General features: G+C 37.7%; 1 protein-coding gene across 1 annotated transcript in view; it reads left to right on the forward strand.

The window, feature by feature from the left end:
- LOC127413678 (cadherin-23-like) overlaps window positions 1–21,383 on the forward strand; it is a 315,190-nt gene that overhangs the window by 125,113 nt on the left and 168,694 nt on the right. The gene's annotated exons all lie outside the window — the stretch shown is intronic.

The following is a 21,383-nucleotide window of genomic DNA, read 5'->3' on the forward strand; positions in this document are numbered from 1 at the left end:
AAAAAAAAATATTAAAAGAAAATGAAAATTCTGTCATAATTTACTTATCCTCATGTCTCAACCCATATGACTTACTTTCCTATGCAGAACAAAAAAAGGAGATGTTTTAATGAAATATTCCGGTCCATCTTTTTATTACAATGGCAGTGAATAATGCCTTACTTCAAAGCAAAAAGGACCCAAAAGGACCGTATTAGTAGTCTATGCCAGGGGTTTTCAAAGTCACAGACAGTGGGCCTCCCTTGTGACACAACGTACACGATGAAAAAACATCCAAAAAAAAGAGAGAGGGAAAGGCCAACATGGAGCGACAGCGGGAGAGAGAGAGGAGAGAGAGAAAAAAAAAACTTACTCGTCGGTTTTCTGATATGCCATAGCCTGGTGCTCGGTCACTCCTCCACCCTCTAGTGGATGACAGCCGCTCCTCCCCGGGTGGATCAGAGGCAGTCCTCTGGCCATTGGCAGACGGAACGCCCACCACGTTTTGGTGGATGGTAGGGGTCTCCTCCGCCCCTGGCAGCGGCCCGACCGCTGCAGGTGGTCGGTAGAGAGCCCCTCCTCCCCTCACGGTTGCCAGTCATTCCTCCGCTTTCAGGCGGCCGGGCTCCTCAATGCCCTGGCGGATGGCCGCGGCTGCTCCTTTGGGGTGGATGGTAATGGCGAGGACTCTACTACGGCGCATCCCTCCTCCTTCTGGGTTTCGGCACCAATGTAACCAGGTAAAAGGGAAAGCAGGAGGCGAGAACCGGACGAAGCATCAAAGTAATATTTAATTAAACATAAAGACACAAACATAAACACAAACGCATACAGGGCAGCTGCCTGTAGCTCTCTCTCTCCTGAACTGCTGCCTTCGGCCACCTTTATCCCTCTCGTGGGCTTGATTAGCCTGATTAGGGGCCGGGCGTGTGTCATCACGGCCCGGCCCCGCCCTCCTCCTTTCCACACAAGAGTATTATGCTATAAATGTGGTTTATGAGGACATTTCTAGTGTCCCCTTAATTCAAATCGATTATTAAACATACTTTAAAAAAATTATAATTTTGAAATGTAAAAATGCAGAAAGTTTTTTGTGAGGGTTAGGTTTAGGGGTAGGGTTAGGGTATAGAATCTATATAGTTTGTATAGTATAAAAATCATTATGTCCATGGAGAGTCCTCATTAGGATAGCCACACCAACGTGTGTGTGTGTGTGTGTGTATGCGGGCAAAGGACTACTGAGTAGAAACTCTTCTTGAATATCCATGTTTTTCCACATACCTCACATACGTTAACAACTGTGCGCAGCTGGCCACATCAGTGGTGCGCCCCACACTTTGGAAACCCCTGGTCTATGCTACTCGTTTGTCATATTTCAAGTTCTTTATTGAGAAACAATGCGAAATGTAAATCATTTTGGAGTGAAAATCTTGAGGTCCGTTGTGCGATCATGAGTGCTATGAGAGAAGCTAATCAACACAACAGAAAGTCAAACAAATCAGTGCTGTGAATTTATCAATATTTGTGCTTCTTTTGTAATTTACATTTATGCATTTGGCAGACGCTTTTATCCAAAGCGACTTACAGTGCACTTATTACAGGGACAATCCCCCTGGAGCAACCTAGAGTTAAGTGCCTTGCTCAAGGACACAATGGTGATGGCTGTGGGGATTGAACCAGCAACCTTCTGATTACCAGTTATGTGCTTTAGCCCACTACGCCACCACCACTCCAATCTGTAATTGTAATGTTTAGTGTACGTAATCCAATTCAGCCAGTCTGAAGGACAGTAGTCTAAATGTTTCAATACACACATACACAAACTCTATGCCATATGTCTCTAAGGATGTGGGATAAAGTGTGTATGTGTGTCTGAAACCCTTTGTTGGTTGGGTCCATACATGCGCTTAACAGCAGGATAGACCTTCCCACAGTGCACGGAGACACACACACACACAAATACACACAAACACACACACACACACACACACACACAGTGTGGCTCTTATGTGCGCTTGTGTGTCTGGCTTCCCCCGTAGATCACTTTCATTGCTATCAGCATGAAGCAGACATACTGTAGGAAAGAGAGGAGCAGAATGGAGCGAATGGAGAAAGAGACCTATAGAGCACTTGAGAGAGAGAGAGAAAGCATTACACAATGTTTTTTCTGTGATATGTTTTAAATACAGTATAAGATGGACTGTTGAGAAACTTCAGTGAATGTATGTGTCTATGTATGTGTTGAATGGGTGTTTTTTGTGCTGTATATGTATACCGAAATGTATTTGGACATTAAAGCCACACTTAATAATGTACGAATGTCTTTGCATTATATAGCGAAATATCAAGCCACCTTTAAGTGTGACTTAAGTATCCAAATTCTTTTTTGGGCTAAGGATTATACTGTATATACCGTACATATGTGTATTGTGTGAGCTACTCTCTTTCTCATGCTTTGGACAGGGCTGAGAAGTTTATCCAGTATTAAAATTGATTCTCACAAAAGAAAAAAAAAAAAAACAGAGAGAAAAATGGATACGAGCGAAAACAGAGAGAGAAAGAGAGATGACAAGAGGACAAGATGTATTTTAATACATCAAAGATGGGCTTTCAGAAGGCTGCTGTTGAATATTCCTTGTTCATAATAGGAATGTTTAGGTAGTCCACAGGAAAAGAGGGTTGCTAGAGAGATGTTTCCTTGTGTGACTGTGTAGAACAGGGCAGTGCCAGTAATATAAAATACTGATATATCGCGAAACTGAGCCCATTTCTCTCGCGGACAAGCTGGTCCTCTCTCAAGCGTTTAACTTTAGGGTTGTGCAAAAATATTGATTTTCCAACTATCCGCAATCTTCATTTGATTATATCGATACTGATGCTTAAAATCCCAAAACCAATCTTTGTCCAGCACTTTACAATGAGCGTATATCACTCGCTTACGTGACTTAAAATGTTTGTAATTAGCGACTGCCTGATAATATTTCAGATTTCACTCACAAGTTCAGCACCGAGTTCAGCATCCTTTCACTGTGTGTTGAGAGTAAAGTTTGGTTTGCCTTGTAATGTGTGTCCAAAGATGAGATCCACTTAATCAGTTGTCATTGACAATGTCTCTTATAATTCCCTCTTTGGTCTTTACAGTTAGATGTTGATAAAAAATAAATAATAATAATTGTTTAATTCTAATCGGACATTCGACTCTATTCATGTGGACATCCCTGTCCTTAAAGAGACAGTACCGGGTTTTATCACGCGTTCTACATATTGATGTAAATACTTGTAAACAGGACAAATTAGGCATCTAAACAATAAACACACACACACACACACACACACACACACACACACACACACACAAGTTTGTGTCACTGTATAAGTGAGGACATCTCATAGACTTCCATTGATTTCATAGCAGGCTGATGATATTTTCTATCTCATAACCTTACCCCTAAACCTTACCCTCACAGAAACCTGTGAACTTAAGTAGATTTAAAACTAAACATGATTTGTCCTATTTATGGGCATTTTTTTTTTTTTTTTTTACTAGTGAGGTCCTTAGTAGTGGGTTTTCAACAAGTTTCACTATTAGTGAGGACATTTTCAAAAATGTGGCACTCACAGGGGGCCTGGGTAGCTCAGCGAGTAAAGACGCTGACTACCACACCTGGAGTCGCTAGTTCAAATCCAGGGAGTGACTCCATTCAGGCTTCCTAAGCAACCAATTGGCCCGATTGCTAGGGTGGATAGAGTCACATTGGGTTAACCTCCTCATGGTCACTATAATGTGGTTCTCGCTCTTGGTGGGGTGCGTGATGAGTTGTGTGTGGATGCCACAGAGAATGGAGTGAAGCCTCCACACACACTAGGTCTCTGTGGTAATGCACTCAACAAGCCACATGATTAGATGTGCAGATTGACAGTCTCAGACGCAGAGGCAACTGAGATTTGTCCTCCACCACCTGGAATGAGATGAGTCACTACACCACCACAAGGACCTAGAGCACATTGGGAATTGGCGTGCCAAATTGGGGCAAAAAGGGCAGAAAATCCACAAAAATAAAATAAAAAATGTGGCACTCACAAATAGTGAAACCTGTACACACATACACAAAAAAAAACATATTTATTGGTGGAACTTTGACATCATATTTATTGGTGGAATACATGAAATTAGTATATTTTTAAAAGCTAAAATGTGACCAAAGTGATGAAAACCTACTGATAAAAAACATTAAGTGAGAGAGAATTTCTTTCATTTGTAAGCAAAATGGACATAAATGAAATATACCAGTATTTATTGGAATACAAATGAGAGCATGATAAGGAACGTAATAATTTTATATGGTGTCATACGTATCGTGATACGTATCGTATCATGAGGTGGCTGGCAAAACCCAGCCCTAGTGTAGAACAAGGAGCTCTAAAATACCAGTGTAGAATCAGCACTGGTTTATTCGTTCATTCTGTGGTCTGCCAACATGCAGATCAAGGGAGTGTTTTAGCATGTCACAGAAGTTCACACAGGAGTGTCTGCACTCTAGCTTTGGGTGATTGTTCCAGAGGCTTCTTAAATTTCAGAGAGGTATTATGTTTGAGAAACCCTCTGAATAACACCCGAAATGTACGTTATTCTGAGTTTTTGGAGGAGATCTATGAATTGGACAAATTAAAATTCTGGAGAAATCTGATTGCTTTGGTATTAAATTGCGGCACATTAATGCAATGGTTTCGTATGAAAAGAGAATTGTCTCAATTTTCTCAAAGCATTTCTAGTCTAATGGTCTAATCAATAGGACAGCGATCCCTGATGTAGGTTAAACAATCTCGCAGGCTGGTGGAGCACTGCTATTACCCACACCTGATTCCAAACTCAGTAATCATAAGAGCTATTCACCAGTTATCATTCATAATGGTAATTGCTCTATTAGAATTCACTTACAGTCATTGTGTGTAAATCTAAAGGGGTCAATCAAAGAAGAAAGGGAAAATGGGAAGGAAAGATGGAGAGGAAAAAGATGTTGCTCTCTCCAGGATTCTCTGGTCAGGTTAAAGACCTCATGGAATGACTTGACGAGCAGTTTTCATTCCTGCACTGAGATATATTTCCTATTGGGCTGGACATGTTGAAGTGCTTGTCCCTTTTTTGTTAATAGCCAATAGGCTAGATCACAGCTATTATTTGGTTCTTCATGTTATGTTAGGGGGAGCAACATTCTCATTCTAGAGAGCATTTTATTTGGATCAACAATTTTTATACACCACTAAGTGCAGGATGAGTCATCAACATTTTTCGTCAGTTTTCCTGGAAGAGAATTTATAAATGCATACTGTATATCTGCTAAGTGTTGATTTTGTCAACTTTTAGGAGTATACTACGAAGAAGATGACCTCAAAGATAAAAGATGGACCTAAAAGCCACAAAAGACTACATTTGATTTCATGAAGTCAGCATTGTAGGCAACACTGCACAATGCAAATCTTTGTTAAATTTAAGGCCGAAACATACTCTATGCAAGTACGTGAGTGCAGATGCTTCTAACTATGCAAGCTCTGTTCTGAGTACTTGCGTTCTAAATTTTGTCAGACCACTACTCATAACAAAATGCATTGCATTCTTAACATTGCCACTATAGCGGACAGAGCTGCTACAGTAAGTTTTCTCTTTCAACAGTTTGAAGAGGATATTGCTGAGCAAGTAAGTTAAGGTCTATATATTTATAGCACTTTCCTGAATAACATATCCAGTTTAATGGCACAGATTTTTGAAGGGTACTCTATCAGCCCCCTTAAGTACTAAGAATTGTTACCGCCACAGTAACACAAAAACGAACTTTATGTTTGTATAGGTGGACCATATGTTGGCAATACTTTGGCCAAGCACTTGCATCTGTGGTCATGTACTTGCGCAAATTACGTTTCTTGCCTCGGTCTCAATTCTCAAAAATTCTTTGGCTTTTTTTTCATTCAGTGCAGAAGATGCCATAGATAAGCTACAGCTGTGCAGAGAGTACTGTTATTCAACTTTAAGTGTATCTGGAACAGCTTTCTGAAGTATAAAACTTTCTGAAAACCCCCCCAGAAATGTAATAGAGGTAATCCATCAAAATAAACATTTTAAAACTCCTCTGATTTAGAAAGAGAATTATTTTATTGTACAATACAGAAGCACACTTTTAAAACTGCCTTTAAACACACAAGCACACACACACACAGTGACCCAAAATGTCATTAGCTATCTCAGAGATTTAGTGGTAAATTCTTTGGCGAATACGTAATGACATATCTCATAGAGCGATAACAGTATGTCGCATCAGAACAGAAGTGTGTGTAGTGCAGAGAGACAGGCTGTGTGTGTTCAGGCTTCTCTGTGAGTGGGGTTGTGTTTTGACACATACAGTAATTTCGTGTGTGTGTATGTCATTGTGTGTGTCCTTTGGGGGAGTATGTGTGTGTGTCTGCAGGGACTCGTCCCATTAGTTGAGTAATTAAGATAAATGAGTTTTTAATTGCAGGGTGATGTGTGTTAATGATCTAGAGAGTAGAGATCACTGTAGTCTCCTGTAGTCTCTCATTCTTTCCCTCAGAGGTGTGATGACAGAGCTGTTGATAATATTATTTACTGCCAAATTACTCCTCTATTCCTTAGGTCTATAACTTCTTCTCTAATCCTGCGACTTGACCTGGAATGTCATTATCTCATTGTTATCATACAAAAATCATCTTCTGCTTTCATTTGGCGTGAAATAAAAAAATAATGACAAATATTAAATAGTCATTTATTCATTTTATCTTGGAAAAATACAAAAGGGTATGCAATTTCCTGTAAAGAAAATATTAAAATTTAGAGTGACACTAGTTTAATATTTCCAAATACATAAAAATATGTATCTATTTGGTCAACTTTAGTTTTTAAAGTCCAGTGTTGGCCTAATTGTTACACTGTTGATTTTGCAAAACTTGGCCAACCTGAATATTATATTATATTATATTATATTATATTATATTATATTATATTTAAGCAATATCACACAAGCAAGAGTGTGATATGGTCCTACATCAGCACTGCTGTGATTCGGCCACAGGCCGATTGCCGTAGGTAATCACAGCAGTGCTGATTTAGGGCCATATAGCACGATTGCGAGTGTGATATTGCTTATATACAACAGTTCAGTGAACAAGTAAAACTGAGTACGATCATAAAAACGCATTTGTGCATGGAACTACTTTCTTACGCAACAGGTCAGAATCTGCCGTTGCTGGTTCAAAACAAATGATGCATCCAAGCCTTCGTTAGTAATTCAAAAATGTCACTTCAGAATAGGGGTGTAACGGTATGACATTTTCACGGTATGATAACTGTCACAAAAATTACCACGGTATTACGGTTTTACAGTATTTAGGTGCATTGATAATATTAAAATGTGTTCAATATTTGGTTATGAAATAGGCTATTTCTGATAAACACACAGATAAATATTTCTGTTATAACCAATTCTTGAAATTTATTTTGGATTTCTTCAACTTTCATCCTTTAACTTTTGATCTTGAACATCAGGACACTCTCTTAATCCGACAAGGTAAAAAAAAGAAAAAGAAAAAAATCAGGTAAACATTAATAACAATTTTTTTTTGCAGCATGTACAGTAGTCAGATGATTATAACTAAAAATATTTTGTTATTGTTATTTTATGATTTATGAAATTGAATTGTAATCATTTGTAATGATTATTGCCCAGGTTAACACTTAAAATATGCATTTGCATGCATTCAGTAATTTGTTGCATTTGTGATTTAGTTCAATTCTACAATCCCTACTGAAAATATATTATTCATGTGCAGTTTATTTATTGGCATTTTGTCCAATACTGACAATTTCTGCCACAGTTTCACTGTCAATTTCTTGCATGCATATTGTCAATGTCAATTTCCTGAACACCAAAAGTCATGCATTTTGTAAAACACTATTTAGTACTATGTTTTACAAATAAAACAATTATTAGTATTATCAAACACATTGGCCTACTGTTGCGCTGCACTTAGGCAAAAGAACAAACAGTTGGCACATTGAAAAGTTGAATGAGGTCTTAAATCCGTTTGCTGCATTTGTGAATGTGACAGAAAGCATAAACATAACTTTAGCCTTTACAAATCATGTAAAACTACATTGAATCTGGTGTTTTTATGAAATGGGCTATAATTTCTTATCCTGTGTACACCATCCACTTACATTCATCTCCGCAAATTCCATGGGATGGTGCTCTCGGAGATGGTGTTTAAGGTTTGAAGTGTTTCCTGCCTGAGCCGATACTTTTATGTGGCAAACTTTACAGACTGGGTAACCATCAACACTGATGGTGCCTCGTGGGTCTTTCACATAGCCAAGTAATCCCAGACAGCGGACTTAAACTTCCGTGGCGGCGGAAATAATGGTTCAGGCTCGGACATGTCTGCATGCTGCGCTCCGCTCATGCTGGACTTCTGATGTGCTCATGATGCGCAGCGCTCGTGACACCTGCATGTCACCTTTAAAGCTGAGTGACAGTCAAATACAACATGAGGAAGGCGCAATTTAAAGATTTATTTTATCTAGCCAAGTTTATATGATGCTGTGTAAATGTCACAGATTCTGTCTTAATTAAACTGATTTGGATTTTAGAAAAGTTCTGAAAAAATCTGTCTTTATCTTCATGCAATACCGTCAATGAGAAGATTTCAACGGTATGATAACTGTCCATTTTAAAATCGAGGTATATTGTGAAACCTTGAAACCGTTACATTCCTACTTCAGAAATAGTATCACAGCTTGTGCTGTTTCTAACTAGTTATATATGGATAAACAAGGATGTATGTGTGTGTGTGTGTGTGTGTGTGTGTGTGTGTGTGTGTGTGAGAGAGAGAGAGAGATGGGGCGTGTGCCATCACCTGTTGCCACTCCCAAGTAGAGAGGCTGTCAGCTTTCTGAAGATCAGCTTTCTCAGTGGAAAAATAGCCGTCCAATCGGGGGTATTTCTCCCTATTTCACGGTAGCCGGTGCACAGAAGTCTTTCACTATAGGAACCGCAATGTCCTCCACCATTTCAAAAAGCATGTCCTCTCCAGTGTGGAAAATGAGGTAAGAGGTAAGCGCCTTGAGTTGTGTAATTAATCAGCCTGTTGTGTCTCTCAGCTGTGATGAGCCGTAATGCTGAAGTTGTTCGTTTAAAGCCATTTAAAGCTATTTCCTAGCTTTAGTAGTATAGTAGTAATACAAGCGGTCACGTAGAGCTGTTGTATGTAAACAGTGACTGATGCAGATTCACTTCAATTCATCAACTGGCTCATATCACACACAAAAATGATCTTTTGCCACCACCTGCTGGCTAACATATGTAATGTAAAAAAAAAAAAAAAAAAAAAAATTACTTGTAAACAGACACATATACAGTAGCTCTTAACACATATGCACTGCTCTTACACTTTAGTTTAGAACGGCACAAACACAAGCGGAGTGATACACAAGTGAAGCGCCCGAGTGCTGATGGTGTGAGACCATCAGTACTCATGGAACATCTCTCGTCTAATCAGATTCGAGGACCGGAACTAACTGTTGTATATTATTATATTATATTATATTATATTATATTATATTTAGGGATGTCGATTTAACAGGTTAATTTAGTGCGATTAATTATACAGAAAAAATCAATTAAAAAAAATAACGTGTTTATAAATTAGCACTTAATCATGCCTCCGACCCGGTATGTAAATTCCATTACACGTACTTTTGTGTATAAATAATTGCACTAAATGAACATGTTAAATCATTTACTATTTACTTTTGCTTACTATTTAATAATGGAAGAAAAAAAAACTTGTGTGGCACTTTCTTCTACGCTAGCTTTTATACTACTCCAGCCACTTGAACTTGGCTGTGCGATACTGCAGTATTGTTGAACTTTGGATGGCAAATCACCTGCTATGTTCCTCATTTGTAAGTCACTTTGGATAAAAGCATCTTCTAAATGACTAAATCTTAATGTAAATGTAAAATATTGTTATGTGATTCATTCAATTAATTAATCACCACATCACGTAGTTCATTTGATAAAAAAATTTTAATCGATTGACAGCCCCATTATATTATATTATATTATATTATATTATATTATACAGTATATGGGCCATGCGTCCACTGGTTTTTATGGACATATTCATGTAGAGAAAGCGCATTGGGTTACTTAAACAAAAAACATTGATTTATTAAATTTTACAACATATGAAACATTAGGGGAAGCTGTACTTCTCATTTAGTGTTAAAGCAATCGCCACTGCTGATGGCTTGTTACTGTAACCCTCAGCTGTGCCACAAGCACTGGACAATTTGTCACAACTGTGTCTACTGAAGTGAAAGTGGACGTGTGTGAGTTTGTTATAGACAGAAAGACTTTGAAGGTCTTCAACTTACTCTCAGGCCTGTTGAATTTTTTTATAAAGTGCCGAGGGAGAACAATGTCCTGAGTTTTAGCCCTTTAGAGTTCATGAACCCCAGCAGCTTTAAAGGGCCAAAGTTAAAGCCTCCTTAAATCATCCTGGTCTTTCAGACCTTCTTTAGATTTGGAGTTCCCAAAAGAAAAAGATCTATATAACTTAGCCTTCCTGTGACACTGAAGTCAAATGTTACCATGGAAAAAATGTACTGAAGTGTTTTATGGAGACCACTTCCAATCGATTTACACCATCGAGTCTTTCCTAATGCATTGAACTGGACAGTCACCAATGCTGGGATTCCGCAAGGAGAGATTCTATTGATGTGTGCAGATGCCAGTTTAGGAGCATCTCATAAACTTTAAGAAATATGGCCACACATATTGGAGTGTGATAGGAAGTCGACAGCTTGCAGGTCAATCATGCCATTTTCCACCTGGTTGGTTAGAGAAGCGAGAAATGTTATGTTTTCACACATACAAATTTGCAGGAATGTAGTGGTAATCGTGGTTGAACTAATCAATTTGCCCATGTTACTTCAATGAATATTTCAGGTTTGATACGAGTTAAGCACAGTCAGCAGCATTTGTGGCAAAATGTTTGTTGATTACCAGAAAAAATCATTTAGACTTGTCCGTCCTTTTCTTTAAAAAAAGCAAATATCTGGGTTCCAGTGAGGCACTTACACTGGAAGTGAATGGGGCTATTCTGTAAATGTTAAAATACTCAATAGTATAGTAACAAAACGTAAACAAAGTTACTTTAACCTCATGCGACCCTGCGTCCTTCTGCGCGGACAGTGTTTTGTCTTCGCTATATGCAACGCATCATTTAAATTCATTTAAATCAACTGATCTCAATTCAGAAGTCTCTGGGCTGTCAGTAAAGAGTTAAAACTTTCGACAAAAGGAGTCATGTGACAAACAACATGGCGCCGATCACTGTGGAGTTCGTCTTTGGGAGAAATACCAACAAAACTACATCTGGTAAGAAACCTCATTAGGTTTTTACACTGAAACCTGTTTGAGTCAAAAGATTAGAGTCTCTAGTTTAATCCGATATGCCATTTTTAAAATTTGAGAAATGTATCGCGAAATGACCACTATAGTGGGCAAAAGCACTAGCTTTTCATTAGAAATCTTATATTTACTGTGCATTTTTACATTGAGAGAGAGAGAGAAAAAAAGATGCTTTCAGAGGCTTTATATGGAGTTAGGATAAAAATATGGTGCATTTCAAACTGTTCTGAGACCAGTGCAGACAGACAGTACACTGGAGGTTAAGTCATTCACTAAATAGGGAGCAAAGGAGCATCCTATAAATTTGGACCACTTAACATGGTTGGCAGACATGAGCCAATGGTAATCATTACACAGATTCAGAATTTGTAATGTATAATTATATTTTAACATGGTTGGCAGTGATTGGATGATGCTGGCCATTACTTTGAATCAGAATTAATTATGCTAATTTCTGATTGGTAAAATGCTTCAGCGCTGGCTATCACTTGTTTGTTTGACAGTGCAAAGACAAAACATTGAAATTTTGTTGCCAAAGTAGAAAAATACATTGTAACATAAAAGTCAAATCAAGTCACATAATTTTTATTTGTATAGTTTTTTATTTGTGCTTTTCCCAATACACATTATTCCAAAGCAACTTTACAGAAAATCAGCTGTAATGTCTGTAACATCTCAAGAACATGAATAACCAACATTGCTGGATACAAAATAAAAATTTTGATTTTTAAAAATCTGACTTTCCATAGCTTTCTATAATGGTTTTATTTAAAATGTTAGGCCCACTGTCCACATATTTGGACAATTTTCTAGGAAAAGTATTTGCTCTAGATTAGAATTAATAATATTATTATTTTGCATGTGTATTAGGTGCTACTTTTTACAAATCAAAAAGGGAAATTGAAAATGCACACAGCAGTCATGCTCGGGTCTCAGGAGGTTAAAGTTGTATCTAATTTTACAACTTTGTTGCAATGATGACACCATGAGCCCCAAAATCCTAAATCAATTGTAAAAACAACAATTTAAACAACTTCACAGCTCAAATAATACACAAGTTTTAACAGAAGAGTTAATGTAAGTGCTTTTATACAATATACGCTTCACTTGTCTGCCCTTAAACCCTCCAAAAATTAACCCCATTCAATTTCATTGTAAGTACCTCACTGTAACCTCGATTTTTTATTTATTTAAAGAAAATGAGGGACAAGTCGAAATTATATTTTGTGGTAATCAACATTATGCCACAAATGCTGTCGATCGAGCTTAACTTGTATTGAACCCGGAATATTCCTTTAACACATAAACACACGTGGCCCCACATAACAGAATATGTCTGCCAAGTTCACCTGTACAATCTCTTTTAGTCATACAAGAAAACTTATTTTCAATTAGCCTCAGCAGATACACTTGTTCCTGTGTTAACCTTGCTTTCTCAAACACACACACATACACACACACATTGAAAGCTTCCTGCAGTACACTCACTCACTCACTGTCTGTGTGAATTACTTAAAAAGCCATTATCTGTTCACGCACAAGTCTGCTCACAATAGCGTGACTTGTGAAATCCACCTGCAAAGACGTGATGTGTGATGAAGAAATAAAGAGTAGCTTGCTTTCCTTTATTTTGCCATCTAAGTCCCATCTTTAATCGGATCTTATCATGTCATTGCGTCTTACTCTCACAGAAAAAGCTTAATGTCATCTACTGAAGTGGAGAGAATTCATACTATCACAATGCAGGGTGATTTTCACAGATCCAAAAACATAATTTCAGTGCATGCAAGTGCTTGCTATCTATTGTTTGACATGGATATTTTCTTCAGTAAATGCAAATCTAGTTCAGTATATTTTAATATTTGTGAGCCACATATTTACAGCCATTTATACCCCAAACTTCACATAGGTCTTACATCCTCACATTCCAACACATAGACACATATAGGTCTGCAATGAAAAGTTCAATAAGCCCAATCATCTGTGAATCTTGTTTAAAGAATGCACTTGACACTTTGAGCAGGGAGATCAAAGTTTCCAATCTATCTCTCTGGGTTTGATTATTCCCCTTCAGACCTGAGCTCTCAGATCGATAGTCAACCCTGTGACCTGGGTTACAATAAGCTCCAGTTGATAATGAAATATATGTGTGTGTGTGAGGAGTCTTTAATTTCAGATGAGGCCGGTTGTATGTATGTTGAATGAGTGTGTGTGTGTGTGGGCGGGTTTGGGTGGTTTACGAGGACAATTTTTCAGGTTAAAAACTGGTAATTACAAGGGAATTATGCCATAAATGTGGTTTATGAGGACATTTCTAGTGTCCCCATAATTCAAATCACTTAAAAAACATACTAAATGATGTTTTATTGAAAATGTAAAAATGAAGAAAGTTTCATTCATTCATTTCAAAAATCATTATGTCTATGGAGAGTCCTCATAAGGATAGCCTAACCAAAGTGTGTGTGTGTGAAGGCTGACCGGTTTTGAGATGGATCACTTCTCTGTCTGAAGAACACACACACACTGGACACCTTTTATACTTAATACATTTACCGCCATGATTTTGTTAGCTGGACTTCACTCTATGTCCTCTAGAGTTGGCCATGAAAAATTATTAGTTACATTATGCTAACCTATTGATATTTTAGATATTTAGATTTAGTGTGAAGAATTTACATGTTTACATTGATCATGGTATAAACATTGGTGGGGTTGTACTTGCTTGTTTTGATTATTTGGGGGCTGTTACCTCCCCCCCATCCCCACTGGAATCTACACCCCTGTTTTAGATCCACCTAACTTAACTCCATTCCTATACCTAACCATGTATATACGATGTAAAACATGTAAAGGACAGGGAAATATAGTCACAATAATTTTTGTTACATTACACTGTTATATAGATAGTTTTAGCACTTAACCTAACCCCACCCCTAAACCTAAACCTAACCAGTTGTCAACAATATAAAAGACGTAACAAGCAGATAAAAAAATAGTCACGATAATTTTTACCAAACAATGACAAAAACAAACAAATGATTCCAAATGACTCATGCTGCTTTTACAGGCTTCTAAAACCATATAATGACTCCGTGTGTGGAACAGAGTGACGGTGTTTTCACTCCCATTGGTTTGGTTCGTTTAGGAATATATGAACATGGCAGTTGTACTCAGATCCACACCAAAGCAATCGTGGTTTTGGTCTGGTTGCAAACGAACTCTTGTGCGGTTTACTTGTGGTGAGAATATAATTAGAATGTAATTTTTTACTTTTATTAACACCATTGTTACGGGTTCAATGAAATGAGGAAGTGGGAGACGGCGTTTCCAACTCAGGAATGTCACTGTTCATTCAACACAAAATAAAATATTGTAACAATTTAAGTATGGAATGAAATATGTGCCATTGGGACTTGAATTTGCAGGTTTGAATGTGAATTATTTCAAACTTGAAATTTAAATGTACGTGGCAATTTCTGATCATTAAATTCAGATTTAATTTTGTAATACATTGATTGACTTGTTCTGCCCTGATGCAATCTCCAGACTTAATTAGTGTGATTGGTAAACAGGCTGTTAGATGCATAAAATAAATGTTTCAGTCATCTGATATCTAAAGTGTTTGAAAGCTTTTTATTATCAAATCAACGTTTGCCACCAGTGTTGTAACTACAAGGCAGTTAGCTTATCTTTACTGCAGTTTTTTTTTTTCAATTATTATTTAATTTTGTATTAATGCTCTACATAACACCCAGGGGATACATTAATCTTTGCTGGCTGACCTTCAAATCCAGACCTGACTTAGTTAACGTTAGCTTCTCAGTGTGACTATGATATGGACACCTGCACTCGAGGCATGTCCAACTTACCATCTAAACTCGAAAAATGAAATGTAGAGTAAACTATCTAGCAAACATGACAGTACACAGAATGTGATTGGCTCGTGAAACACAGCAAACATTAGTCAACTAGCCTTTTGGAACATGTGGCAAACATTGATCTGATAAACATTTATTTCATGCATCAAACAGCCTGTTTACCAATCACACTAATTACAGTGCATCCGGAAAGTATTCACAGCGCTTCACTTTTTCCACATTTTGTTATGTTACAGCCTTATTCCAAAATGGATTAAATTCATTATTTTCCTCAATTCTACAAACAATACCCCATAATGACAATGTGAAAGAAGTTTGTTTGAAATCTCTGCAAATTTATAAAAAAATAAATAAATAAAAAAAAATCCAGGTTGGATGGGGAGCATCGGTGCACAGCCATTTTCAGATCTCTCCAGAGATGTTCAATCGGGTTCAAGTCTGGGCTCTGGCTGGGCCACTCAAGGACATTCACAGAGTTGTCCCGGAGCCACTCCTTTGTTATCTTGTGCTTAGGGTCGTTGTCCTGTTGGAAGATGAACCTTCGCCCCAGTCTGGGGTCCAGAGCACTCTGGAGCAGATTTTCATCAAGGATGTCTCTGTACATTGCTGCATTCATCTTTCCCTCGATCCTGACTAGTCTCCCAGTTCCTGCCGCTGAAAAACATCCCCATAGCATGATGCTGCCACCACCATGCTTCACTGTAGGGATGGTATTGGCCAGGTGATGAGCGGTGCCTGGTTTCCTCCAGGCATGACACTTGCCATTCAGGCCAAAGAGTTCAATCTTTGTTTCTCACGGTCGGAGATTCCTTCAGGTGCCTTTTGGCAAACTCCAGGCGGGCTGTCATGTGCCTTTTACTGAGGTGTGGCTTCTGTCTGGCCACTCTACCATATAGGCTTGATTGGTGGAGTGCTGCAGAGATGGTTGTTCTTCTGGAAGGTTCTCCTCTCTCCACAGAGAAACGCTGGAGCTCTGTCAGAGTGACCATAGGGTTCTTGGTCACCTCCCTGACTAAGGCCCTTCTCCCCTGATTGCTCAGTTTGGCCGGGCGGCCAGCTCTAGGAAGAGTCCTGGTGGTTCCAAACTTCTTCCATTTACGGATGATGGAGGCCACTGTGCTCATTGGGACCTTCTATGCTGCAGAAATTTTTCTGTACCCTTCCCCAGATCTGTGCCTCAATACAATCCTGTCTCGGAGGTCTACAGACAATTCCTTGGACTTCATGGCTTGGTTTGTGCTCTGACATGCACTGTTAACTGTGGGACCTTATATAGACAGGTGTGTGCCTTTCCAAATCATGTCCAATCAACTGAATTTACCACAGGTGGACTCCAATCAAGTTGTAGAAACATCTCAAGGATGATCAGTGGAAACAGGATGCACCTGAGCTCAATTTTGAGCATCATGGCAAAGGCTGTGAATACTTATGTAGATGTGATGTTTTCGTTTATTATTTTTAATAAATTTGCAAAGATTTCAAACAAACTTCTTTCACGTTGTCATTATGGGGTATTGTTTGTAGAATTTTGAGGAATATAATGAATTTAATCCATTTTGGAATAAGGCTGTAACATAACAAAATGTGGAAAAAGTGAAGCGCTGTGAATACTTTCCGGATGCACTGTACGTCTGGAGTTTCCATCAGGGCAAAGAAAGTAACTTACGCTAGAGAGAGGTGGTGGCTCTCATTCAGCCATGATCCCACGGTGGCACTATTTCACAGCGGACCCTTCCTCTTACAAATGTGAACTGTGAGCTACATTGTGATTGGTCAAGAAGGAGTTTGATTGCATACAGGCTTGATTGCTCTTTCTGTGTTCCCGGATGGCTTCGTAAAATTAACCAAAATCTGAATATAAAACCTGAATCAGTGTATTGATCTGAATTCGTGCCACGTACATTTGAATTTCAAGTTTGATGTAATTCAATTTCAAGTAAACATGTTCAAATTAAATTCCTAAAATTAAAGTTCAAGTCCCCCATATTTAAGCCCCTTTTTCTGAACAAATCAAGAAAGCTACAGGTCTGAAAACGTCTTTTATGTTTTAATTGCTGAAAATCATCCTCTCCATGATGATTGAGAGATCCATCCTCTCCATCCTCTCCTCTGCATCAAATTCAAAGTGTACATCCAAACATTAGAATGTTGCAATCGGTCACAAGACATGCAAGAGCCAATGGCATTTATCATCAATGACGTTAGAGCTGTCGTATTATTTCTTGAGGTGGCATTTTTCAGTGTTTAAATGAGCGTGGGTCGGGATCTGACTGTTACGGCAGATGAGAACTCTGATCATTAAATAAACATTTTAATTTAGATCTGTTCCTCACACAAAAGCCATCACATAGCCTTGGAAGATCCGGAATACAGTGCACGAGCAGACTATTTTTGTGATCGCTTTACGGTGCTTTTCTCATTATTTTCTCATTGTTTCTTGCAATTAAAAGTCTGTGTAAACACGTTTGTAATTGCTTGGCATATGCTTGTTAAATCTGACCGTAATATTTGTTTGTTAGTGATTTAACGTCATGATAGTTTCCATGGTTATTTTCTTGGCTCTAACTATAATGACACTGATTTCTTTGCCTCATTCATCAATGAGCTTTAAAATGTAAAATATTCAAATTTTTGTGGTCTCCCTTTTGCATAGTTAATATCAGTGAGTATCTGCCTTATAATGCGCAGATACTGTATTTAGCATGTTTCTACACAGTAATTCCTGGAAAGATTAGTTTTATTACAGGTTCCAGTTTGTTTAGCTTTTTTGGTTAAGTAGCCTTTAATTTTCACTTCTGTATGCGGCTTTAAGTCAGAGTAAGTGTTTGATTTCACTGTCAGACTCTGTTCTGACTGAAGAACTTCAAGTGTGTGCTTGTCACTAATCTGGATTCTGCATTTGTTATCTGAGTGCTTACATTGGATTATGTCATATAATCCATAAACAGCTTTTCATGCCAAACGGAATCAAATGTTTATTTTTGACGTCTTTGAAGCAGGGAAGATTTATATTTTGGTGTGCTCTTAATGTTTGTTGATTCAGGTGTGTAGAGTGCATGAATTGTTGATGGTGCGTTGATACTGAAAGCCAATTTGATCTTTGCTCAGCACTGTTTGTTCATTATGGAAGGTCATGATTTGGTTATTTAGGATGCTTTTAAATGTATTACCCAGACGGCTGCTCATACATATGCCTTTTATAGTTGATGGTATTCATTTTTCTGCTGTTTTTATTCAATGATTTAATAAGTTCTTGACTTCATTGGCTAGATAAATGATTTCAAAACCAAGTCTAGTAGTTTCCCCTCTAACTCTCAGGCAAACGTTTTGTAATTTTTTTTTTTTTTTTTTTTAATCAAGATTTTCAGGTTATAAATTAATCAATAAGGGAAAGCATAACAGATCTTCAATTTCAGTTTCAAAATTCAAGTGAGTAATTTTTACAAAAATAAATATAAGTTTCAGTAATTTAAAAGATAAATTAGTTAAACATTACACAATTCAATTTGATGGAATTTAGTTATGAAATTTAAATGCTTAAATCTTAAAACCTTTTTTTTTTTTGTGTACCTTTGTGCCTTCTTAGTTCATTCTCTCAATATGAGCTTATAAAAGCCGCTGTAACGATGCTGGCAGTGGCAATGATGAAGACGATGACGAAGGAGAGAAGAGAACCCAAGTGCAGTTTATTTACAAAAGTGAAACCATAACCCTAACTATAAACATGAACTTGACTAGACTTAAAACTTGACATGACATGACATGACTAGACTAGACTAGACTAGACTAGACTAGACTAGACTAGACTAGACTAGACTAGACTAGACTAGACTAGACTACATCCACATACATTCAATACTTCACAAAGACACAATGGAAAACACAAGGCTTAAATACATGGACATGGGGGACCATAAACCAATGAACAAACAGAACTGATAACAAGATAATTAAACAATCAACCCATGAAAAGACAAGACACATGAACATGGAGGGAAAACATGAAATCACATGACAAGGGAACAGGAACTAAACTTTTCAAAATAAAAGACATGAATCAACAAAATACACATGACAGCTGCATGCATAATAATTACAAAAGCATTGGCAAAATGCTGTTTAAAATAGTTTTAGATAGAGTATAACATGTCACAGGGCATGTCATCTTCCAAAAATGTTTAAAGTATTTCATGTCAACTACCCAAGCAACTCATTTCTGATGTTGCATGGCTCTTTTAGTTTTTGTGACAGTTCTCAGTTACTGTTAGTTATGGTTGTCCTTAAGAATTATATGTCCTCATTATTAGAATATTCAACATTTAAAATTCAATATTCAGCTTTCAAAGTAATAGACTGCCTTCACATGATCATAATATTTGCATACTGAATTGCCAATGCTCTTTTATTTCCTTCAGTAAAATCTATTGTCTGTGAATATATTGTTTTTATTGGTTTACAGTTTCACAATATGATTAAGTTTAAGTGGTCTGGTTGCTGTGTCAGATTTGATCATTTTTAGTTCTTAGTTTCTGCATGATTTCGGTTGCTTTTTGGAAGATGCTGTTAAGTTTCCTTAAAGCCTGATGCTTTGAAGCTGTTGCTATTCTTTTCAAAGGGTTTGATTAAATTGGTAAATAATATGTCATAGAAATAGTTAAAGTCAAGTTTAGGCTTAACTAAATTCCTCTGCACTTTCAGATGCCCATTTGTCTCTACAGAGTTATCTGTTCTTTAGATTGTTTGAAGCAAATGTTTGATATGTGAAAGTGAACTTATGAACTTAATACTCATTGTATATTTTAATGCAGGCTATTGTTAACATTTATTTGTGAGTTTGGAAGAAGATTAAGCTGTGTTTGATATGTAGGATTGTTGAAATGACAGTGCCTCTGACTGCTATTACTCTACAACAAAAGAAAGTATGTGAACGATTGTCAAATGCAGATCACGTGTGTTTACTTGTATGAAAGCATACTATTATCAGGGCATAAATATCAGCTCTTATTCTTTCACATTTGTCCATGCATGTGCCTCCCTGTGAGTGTATTTGTGATTATGCATTTCTGTGTGGGTTGAATTTATGTGACTGTCACTTGATACTCTATGATGTCTTTCCTAATGCTCTGGAATTATTCTCATTATAGTTTTTTTTAGTTTTTTTTTTTTTTACAACCGCTAGGATCCATTTCACAATACTTAGGTCACTTTTTCAAAACTCTTCACACAGTTCTCCTAACCAACTTTCAGCTTGATACAGCAGTTAAATTCACATCCAAAATGCACTAAAACTACCAAAACACTTCATACATGTCTCAAATAAACTCATTCTTCCAAAACACTAGCAAAGGTTCACCCAACAATCTTCTGCAGATATGTCCAGGCATCCAGTATTCACTGCGTCCAGGAGGGACATTTGATCATGTGGATGGTGGTCATAAACCTTCCACCTCCATGAGGAAAATAATTCCTATGGGGTTGAGGAATGGAGAGTAAGGTAGGAGGAAAAGTGACACCATCCTGGGATGAGCTGCAATCCACTCAGTGACTGCACGGGAGTGGTGAAATGCCACATAGTCCCATACAATTACAAATGTTGGCTGATTTCACCTCACTGCAACCCTTTCCTCACCTGGCACAACCCTTCCATAGAGGTCATCCAGGAATGAAATGAGACACTCTGTGTTGTATGGCCCAATTAGTGGTTTTTGTAACGGCAATCCATCAGAGGATATTGCTGCTCACATTGTGGTGTTGGCACATCCACTGTGGCTCTTTTCCTAATCACATTCCTTCCTCGCCGCCGTGTTTTGGCCAAGTTGAAACCAGCCTCATCCACAAAGATGAATATGTGAGGTGTTTGCCGGACTTCAATCTCCATGACTCTCTAAAATAAATCCACAAGGCAACATAAGATTTAGGCTATTTTGGTAGTTTACATTATACCTAAAAACACGCCTTTGTGTACCTCTGCCCTCTTTGGTTTTGTTCAAAACCTGTTCTGTACTTTATGGTCATCTTACCTGGACATATTGGTTCCTGGGTT

This window comes from Myxocyprinus asiaticus, chromosome 23, assembly GCF_019703515.2.
Source record: "Myxocyprinus asiaticus isolate MX2 ecotype Aquarium Trade chromosome 23, UBuf_Myxa_2, whole genome shotgun sequence".
NCBI lineage: Eukaryota > Metazoa > Chordata > Actinopteri > Cypriniformes > Catostomidae > Myxocyprinus > Myxocyprinus asiaticus.